The following is a 7,704-nucleotide window of genomic DNA, read 5'->3' on the forward strand; positions in this document are numbered from 1 at the left end:
TTTTTAAGTGCATGTGGTCTCAAATAATGTATGAAACATACTTACACTAAGAAAAAAAAAATTCCTGGGCTTTCTGAGATTCTAATTTAACTGGGTGTCCTGTATTTTAATTTGCAACCCTACCCTAAACCTAAACTCAAATCTCAAGATATCCTTATCTTCTGAAGTTGTTTCACATGGCCACAGTCTTAATGAAAATGCCACGTATAAATAACTTAGGTTTAAAATATATGTTCCCATTGCATCCCCTTGCTCCTTTTCTGTCTTTCCCCTTATTTTCCTTCCTTCCAGTTTGACTGAGCAGATGTGCCTGGGTCTGCGTGCTGCTCGTGAGGGTATAAAACTGAATCAGACCTAGCCCTTTTCCTGGAAAAGCTCCCAGCCTCCTGGAAGAGAAAGACATGCAGATACCATTGGTCAAGAAGGAATACTTTGATAGAATTTTTATCATCCATCCATCCATCCTTCCATTTATACATCCATCCAGTTATCCATCCGTCTTCCTTCCTTCCTTCCTTCCTTCCTCCCTCCCTCCTTTCCTTCCTTCCTTCTTCCTCCCTCCCTCCCTTCCTTCCATCCATCCATCATCCATCCATTCATTTCTCCTTCCTTCTGTCCATTCTCCATCTAAATCTGATTCATGGAAGAAGTTATTGATGCTGCTTCAAGAAGGAATTTTGCCACACCCTTACAATTTTCTTTAATACAGATTTCCCATTTTATGGATGATAAAACCGAGTCTTAGAGAAGTTACTCAGCACTGTAGAGTTGATAAGCAGCAGGTTGGGGATATAAATCTTTACCCTCAAGATATACCTCATTTTGATATATAACAAGAGACGGAGTTAAACATGCACATTACCACCTTCTCGCCTTCTGATGTTTTTTTTTCTTTCTTTCTCGCAGATCCTCTGCCCCCTCATGTGCCAACGCTCACACTTTTCTCTCTATTGACATCTGTGGCATTGGGTCCTGTGACTCCTGTCACCTGTGCTGTGCAGGGCTGCCTCCTTCCCCTCCCCCGCCTTCCTCGGCTGGGTCTCTGACCGCAGGGGCTGAGCGTCTGGCCTCTGCGCACCACTTTCTCAGCGGGGCACTTCCTCCTGCACGCTGCTCTGGCAAGTTGTTTATCTCTCACAGGGATAGTAACAAAGATCATATCTGTGGAACTCTATCTGTCTGGGCACAGATGTCTGCCTCCGTGGCAGCCGCTTCATCTCCCTGCTGGGCCTCACCTTCCAGAAGTCTTCCTCTTCCTCCCCCCAGGGCCCCTCCTCCATTTTGCAGAAGATTAGCTGAAACACAGCAGGGCAGAGCAAGGGGCTGCTGGGCTTCACCAGCAGCACTGAAGCCCCTCCAGAGGCTGCCCTTCCTGGCCTCCCCACAGCTATTCAGATCCTGATTCCTGCCGGGCTGCCAATGAGGAGGGGGTGGGGGGGCCCCAGGGACCCCCATGCTCAGGAGAGCAACTCCCTGAAGGACTTAGGCTAAAGAGGGCAGTTGTCCACACCACAGAGTGACCACGCAGGTGCAGCGGGGGATCCTTCAGCCTGGTGCTGTCCCCTGGCACTTTCTGTGAGGGCAGAAACATTCCCTCTCTGTGCAGTCCACTGCAGGAACCACCAGCCACAGGTGGATACCGAGCACTTGGAATGCGGCCAGTGCAACTGAGAAATGGAATTTTTAACTTTATTTTAATTAATTAAAGATGAAATTTAAATAACCACACGTGGCTTGTAGCTACCAAATTAGACGGCACAGATTCAGAACCTGCTGCTGGGAGCTCACATGGAGGGTGCACCCCTTTGGGCTGATAAACTCGCTCCTTTTGGACCCTGCGAATGCTAGGAGGAGTCATTGGCTTGCTTGCTCTCAATTCATTGGTTTCCCTAGCTTCAAAGTGTGGTTAATCATCACAAGGTGTTGGGGGGAATCCAGTGCAATAATTGTCAGTCACAGTGATATTCAGTGAAATAATTGATAATAGCAGTTATCAGCTTTAAAATAAACATCACCGCTTTGTCAGGACTCGGTTGCTCTGGGTTCTATGTACACACTTCTCCCCTGGAAGCCCCACAATGACTATTTAAGACATTTGCACACTTGTAAAGCTCCAAACAAATGCAGGTCTCACTGGGACTATGGATGTCCTATTACTCATTACCACGCTTTGGCTGCCCCTGGAGAAGCGGTACAGTGACGTGGGCAGGGGAGCCCTTCGGTATCTAAATGCCCTGAGTTTCAATCCCATAGATTCAGATGACCATGGGCAGGTTACTTAACCTCCTGGAGCTGCTGCCTCCCTATCAGTGAAATAGACTCGTGATGCTTATGGTATCAGGCTGTCAGAAGCAATGATAGGAGGTCTAGTGTTTGAAGTGCCAAACACAGTGCCCAAGGTACCCACTGAATGTCAGTCGCTGTTCCTCCCCACAGAAAACAACCATTGATTTTGATGACACATTGAGGATGAATGGTGGCCTTTGAATGCCTGACTAAGGGCTGCTGGGAACATTACAAAGGAAAATTCTGTGGGTCTGATTGTAGTTCTTATGGAAAGCAGTGAGAACTTCGGCTGTTTCCAAACCCCTGTCAGATGCCTCGACATTTCTAGACTAAAGTCACTCATCTCCACTGGGCTTATTTACATGCAACCAAACAAAGTTTCTGGCTTTTTAAAAATCATATTAAAAAGACCTCAAAAGTTTTCCTAGATATCAAACAACCGTTAAAATAATATTTTGATAATTTAATTGTAAATAAATCAGGAACGTGGATTAAATTTCCATTAAAACGCACATGACTTTTAAAATCGGGGAATGGGGTTTCATTGAACTTGGAGCATTTGAGAAAAGCTCTAAGGCACGGGACAGGGCTCAGAAGGAGTGGGCTGAACCTTGTTCTGCTTCGTTTGTAACAACCAAAGGAAATTTGAACTGGGAATTTTCAGCCTTCACAAGGTCTGATGTGAAATGGTCTTCACGCCCTGTCCCCGGACCTCAACAGAAGAGTAAAGAGAAGCACGATGGACCAATTGGATGGCAAAAGAAGTGAACCTTTGGAGGCAGTTTTGTTCCTTCAATCCTATAGAAAGGACAAGGAGGTCTGGCCTGGGCCCCCAGCAGCAGGTGGAGCGACTGAGTTCATCCTCAGGCTACTGCTGAGCGCAGATGTGCAGGGCTAGGGAAGCAGGTGGTCTGGAGATGATCGATACATCATTTCTCATACACCTATCGCAGGCACATTCCGAAGGAGACATGCATGCGCGCACACACCCACACACTCCAATGTGACCTGCGGAGGAAGTGCCCCACTGCCTTGTTTCTCTTTGGTCTTGGGCTCTCTTCTTCCACCCTCTAAATGGACTGGAGGCCACAGTCTAGAGTGGGGACCGGAGACCTGTCCTCCCTCCCTCCTCCCCCCTGCCCTTCTTCTCCTTCTCTTCTTTCTCCCTCACGTCCTTACCTCTCCCCCTCCCCTTCCTTCTGAGTTCCTTTCTTCTTCCCTCCCTGTCTCCCTCCTTTCTCTCTCTTCTGTCTTTCCCCCTCCTCCCTCCCTCCCTCCCTCCCTCTCTCTTCTCTTCTGTCCTTGCCTCCTTCTTTTTTCATTGAGCCCCCTCCCATGCACACCCAGATTTATAATGCATCCCGTCCAAATCAATCTCAGTGTCCTTTCATACTCTAGGAAAGCCAAAGCTCCTGCTTGTTCTCACCCCCACTGCTTGACATGTGGGCCCCATCCCGCACTTGATGACTGTGTCAGGCAACGGGGCACGCCTGCACACAACGGGAGGCCGCAGGTTCGAGAGGGAGCATGGCCAGTACGAGGCTCCCAGTGGGGTAGCTGAGCAATTGGACAATTTCGATGAGGAGACACTCACGTGCAGACCTGCCTGGGGAGGCAGAGTGGCTGAGCTCCGGGTTTCAGGGGAGTTTCAGGGGAGGGAGTGAGTTGAGACAAACCTGCTAATTGTAGGTGTTTAGACAACACAATGGCACCATGTGAGGCCTTGCTCACTCTGTCCGTGCATCACTAGGTCGGTAAGGGAAGCGCAGAATGGGAAGACCTATGACCGGGGTTGACATCCCGGATCCTGCATTTCCCAGTGACTGATAATCAGTAAAAGCAACCTTCCCAGTGCCTCAGGGTCTAGTCTTCATTTCTTAAAGGAGAAGTTTGGAAAATATGTCCACTGGGTTCATTTGAAGGGCAAATAGAACTGTGCCTGCAGGGAAACGCTGCACATCACCCGCCGCCCTTACTGTGAAGTATGGTGTCGGGCTTGGCTGCCCTGGGGCAGCGGTCCTCTCTGGGGGCATCACCCAGGCCCCAACAGGCTGGCTGGTGGGATCTGGGTGAGGTCCAGCCCTCAGCACCTGGAAACACCGGGAGCAAGACACAGAAGAAAGGGAACATATCCAGACGATTACCACCTCCAGAGATCTCCTCAAAGACGTTTTTATTAAGACTATGATGACCAACAATTAATATTAACACTAAAATGTTAATATTAATTCTATCAGCAATTAGTGGTGCCACTTTTATCACTATTGATAATCCTGATGACAGTGCACTGTGCCTCTCTGGTCAATTTTAGGCCCAGCTTACTAGCTGAGGTCTGCTAGGGTTCGAGGCTAGGTGTGTTGATGTAACACTGGTCTATCTCACGTCTTGCGTTCACACAAATTTGTATGTTGTATCTTAAAATGTGTTATTTTTATGTGTGTCCATATTTCACTTATCAAGTAGATACCACCAAGTTACTCTGCGGCTCCCGGCCTCCCTTCTAAGGATGACTTGTCTTTCCTGAGTCAGTCCCCTCCCCGCCTACTCTGAAAAGCCATCCCTAGGCTCAGCACCACTTCTCCCTCCCTGGATGCAAATGGTGTCTCATCACTGGCTGGACTCAGACTGGCTGCCTCTGTCACTACTGTTTTCCCCAACTGTCTCCAAGTTCCAAGTCAGGCAGAGTGCTGGGAAAGGAGACAGAGCATATGGGTTTGGACCAAATCCTGGCTCTGCTGTGTTCTAGCTAAGTGACATAGCAGAAGCCAGTGGGCCTTCCTGCCCCTGGGTTTTCTCCTCTGCCCCACGGACATCAACAGCTTACCTCGGAGCTCTAGGACACATTGCGTGGATGGTGCCTACACAGGTCCCAGTGCTAACAGGAGAAGGGGCCTCCCCCTCCTGGGTGCAGACTTGGTTCATGAACACACAAGGAAGATGCTCTGTCAAACATCTTCCAGTGTAGAACAGACTGGAGACGGGGCGGACATAGGCAGGCAGATGTGGCTCCAGCTCTCTGTTCTGCAAGCAGAAGGGCAGAAACAGGGCAAGGTTCAGAATATCCTAGAACTTGGGTTTTCTCATCTCCAGAGAGAGTAATACCTGCCTCTCAGGATAATGGTGAGAATTAAATGAGCTACTACTTCTTCCCAAGGTCTAGCACCTTTGCTTTAGAACAATGTTTATTCTCTCTTGTTCTTCCCAGAACTGGTGTTTCAACAGTGGTGATGGAGAGGCAGGCAGGGAGAGAAGGTGGGGAACCTGGCCTCTCACTCATGGAGCATTTCCTAGTTCAGAGAGCCCTTTAAGAAACATAATCTCAGGAGGGAACTATCACACCCACTTTGCAGATCTAGAAACTGAGGCTAGGTTGGCTTCAATGACCACAGTGGGTCACAATGGGTCCCTGGCCACGCCGCTGCTCATGGACGTCCCACCTTGTTGGAGAGGTCCAGCTGGGGTTCTGGGGATTCAGAGCCAGGGCCACAGATGTGGAGAACATGCCCTGTCTTGGAACGGGCTGTGCTTGGATAATCGGGAGTGGGGCTGGAGTGGGGGCTGACCAGCAATCCTCTCTTTTTACAGGTTGCTTTCTAAAGATGAAAAAACAAAATCCAATAACCTTTCCCTCAGCATCTTGAAGAATGAATGTCTTCCTCTTCTAAATTCTTTCTTCAAGTCTTGGCTGAAATTTCAAGCTGTGATCACTGCAGGGAAGGGTAGAATTTGTGAGCTTTCTGCCTCTGAGCAGCAGGTGTGGTAAAGGACGAAGATTCTAGCCTCCCGGCCATATTCCACGCTGTCCCTCAGGCCTCCTCAGCCCACCCACAGCTGCGTCTTTGCTTTTGCTGGCCCTCTGACTTGATGGGCTCTCTCTTGTACTCTGTTGCTGGCCTCAACCTCTTCCCCTTCAAGCATCCCCCAGAACTGCCCCTTTGCGGAGTTCACCAACCGTTCCACACCCACATTTCCTGCTCCCCACCTCTAAGATGAGGCTAGGGATTTAATGAATTCCAGTTCCTGACTCTCTCTTTCCTACACTCTCTCCAGGGCTCTGCAAGAGGCCCACCAGCATCTCCTAGGTGGTAGAGAGTCAGCCATTTGGCCTCTTCTGGCACTGGCCTCTGTTAGCTACAGCCTCTGTCTCTGTCGTTCACTCTAACGTGCTGGCCCCTCATTCACCCAGACCCTCTGACCTCTGATCTCTGGCTCCTAATACCCTCCCTCTAGGCAGCTGTGGGTGCTGTGGTGCTCTGGCTGGGTGTGCCTCTCTAGGCCTGCAGCAAGAGAGGAAAGCTGCTCCCACCTCCACCCTGGTCCTTTTGGGACCAGAAAGGCAGGGACACTCCCCCCTGCTGTGGGGCATGACCCCAGGCTTCCAATGTGACGCCCCCCTCACCAGTCACCTGCCCCTCACCTGACCCTCCACATGCGACTGGCTTCTCTCTGGACCATAGTTTTCTCATTTGAAAAATGATGTGGCTGAACCATACGCGTGTGAGGATCTCTCCTGCTTCTATTACCACTTTTTATTTTTTACTTTTTAAAGATTTATTTATTTATTTTAGAGAGTGACAGCACCAGTGGGAGGGGCAGAGGGAGAGGGAGAGAGAATCTCCAGCGGACCGCACACTGAGCACGGAGCCCAGCGTTGGGCCTGGTCGTCTGAGATCACGATGTGAGCCAAAACCACGGCACCCCGATTACCCAGGCACCGCAGCACCCTGATTACCTCTTTGTGAATAGTTGGGACATTTTTTCTTCTAGTGATCTCAGAAGAGTTCAAGACCCAATGACTGACTTTTAAGATCACCCTGGTGGGATCTTTATGAATTAATCCTCCACTCGAAGTTTTATCAATGGCCTAGAGAAACACAGAGGCAGCCCTACCCAACGTGAGCACAGCCCAGAGGGAGAACAAGATGGTAGAGCTTGTGATACAGTCCTCAAAAAGATGCCAAGAAACTGGAATGAGGAGTTAAATTTGAGTTGACTTTCCTCCTAGAGGAAATGGTAGCTGAGCTGAATCTGAAAGGGGATTTTCCTATGAGGAAAATGAAGATGTTTCAGCTGTAACACGGCAGGCACTGGGGACACTAGATTTCTGCTTTCAAATGTCACAGTCCCAAGCTTACAACATCCGGCGGGCTGTCAAGGACGGAAGAAACCAGATTTGATCTCAAGGTCATGGCCATGAACAGTAGTGGGTATTGCTTTGAGGTAGATGTTTGGTCTCAGTAGTGGTCACTGTACAGCACACAAAATCTGCCATCCCTTCGTTTGGCAAGTGTTCCTGCAGGAGGTGCTCTGCCAGGTCTCGAGGAAGCAGCAGTGACCAAGGTGGGCACACATTTTCTCCCCCAAGCTTACATTCTGGAAGAAGAGTTATGTAATGGGACACAGGTAAATGCATACTTA

Source organism: Zalophus californianus, chromosome 6 (genome assembly GCF_009762305.2).
Source record: "Zalophus californianus isolate mZalCal1 chromosome 6, mZalCal1.pri.v2, whole genome shotgun sequence".
Classification (NCBI taxonomy): Eukaryota; Metazoa; Chordata; class Mammalia; order Carnivora; family Otariidae; genus Zalophus; species Zalophus californianus.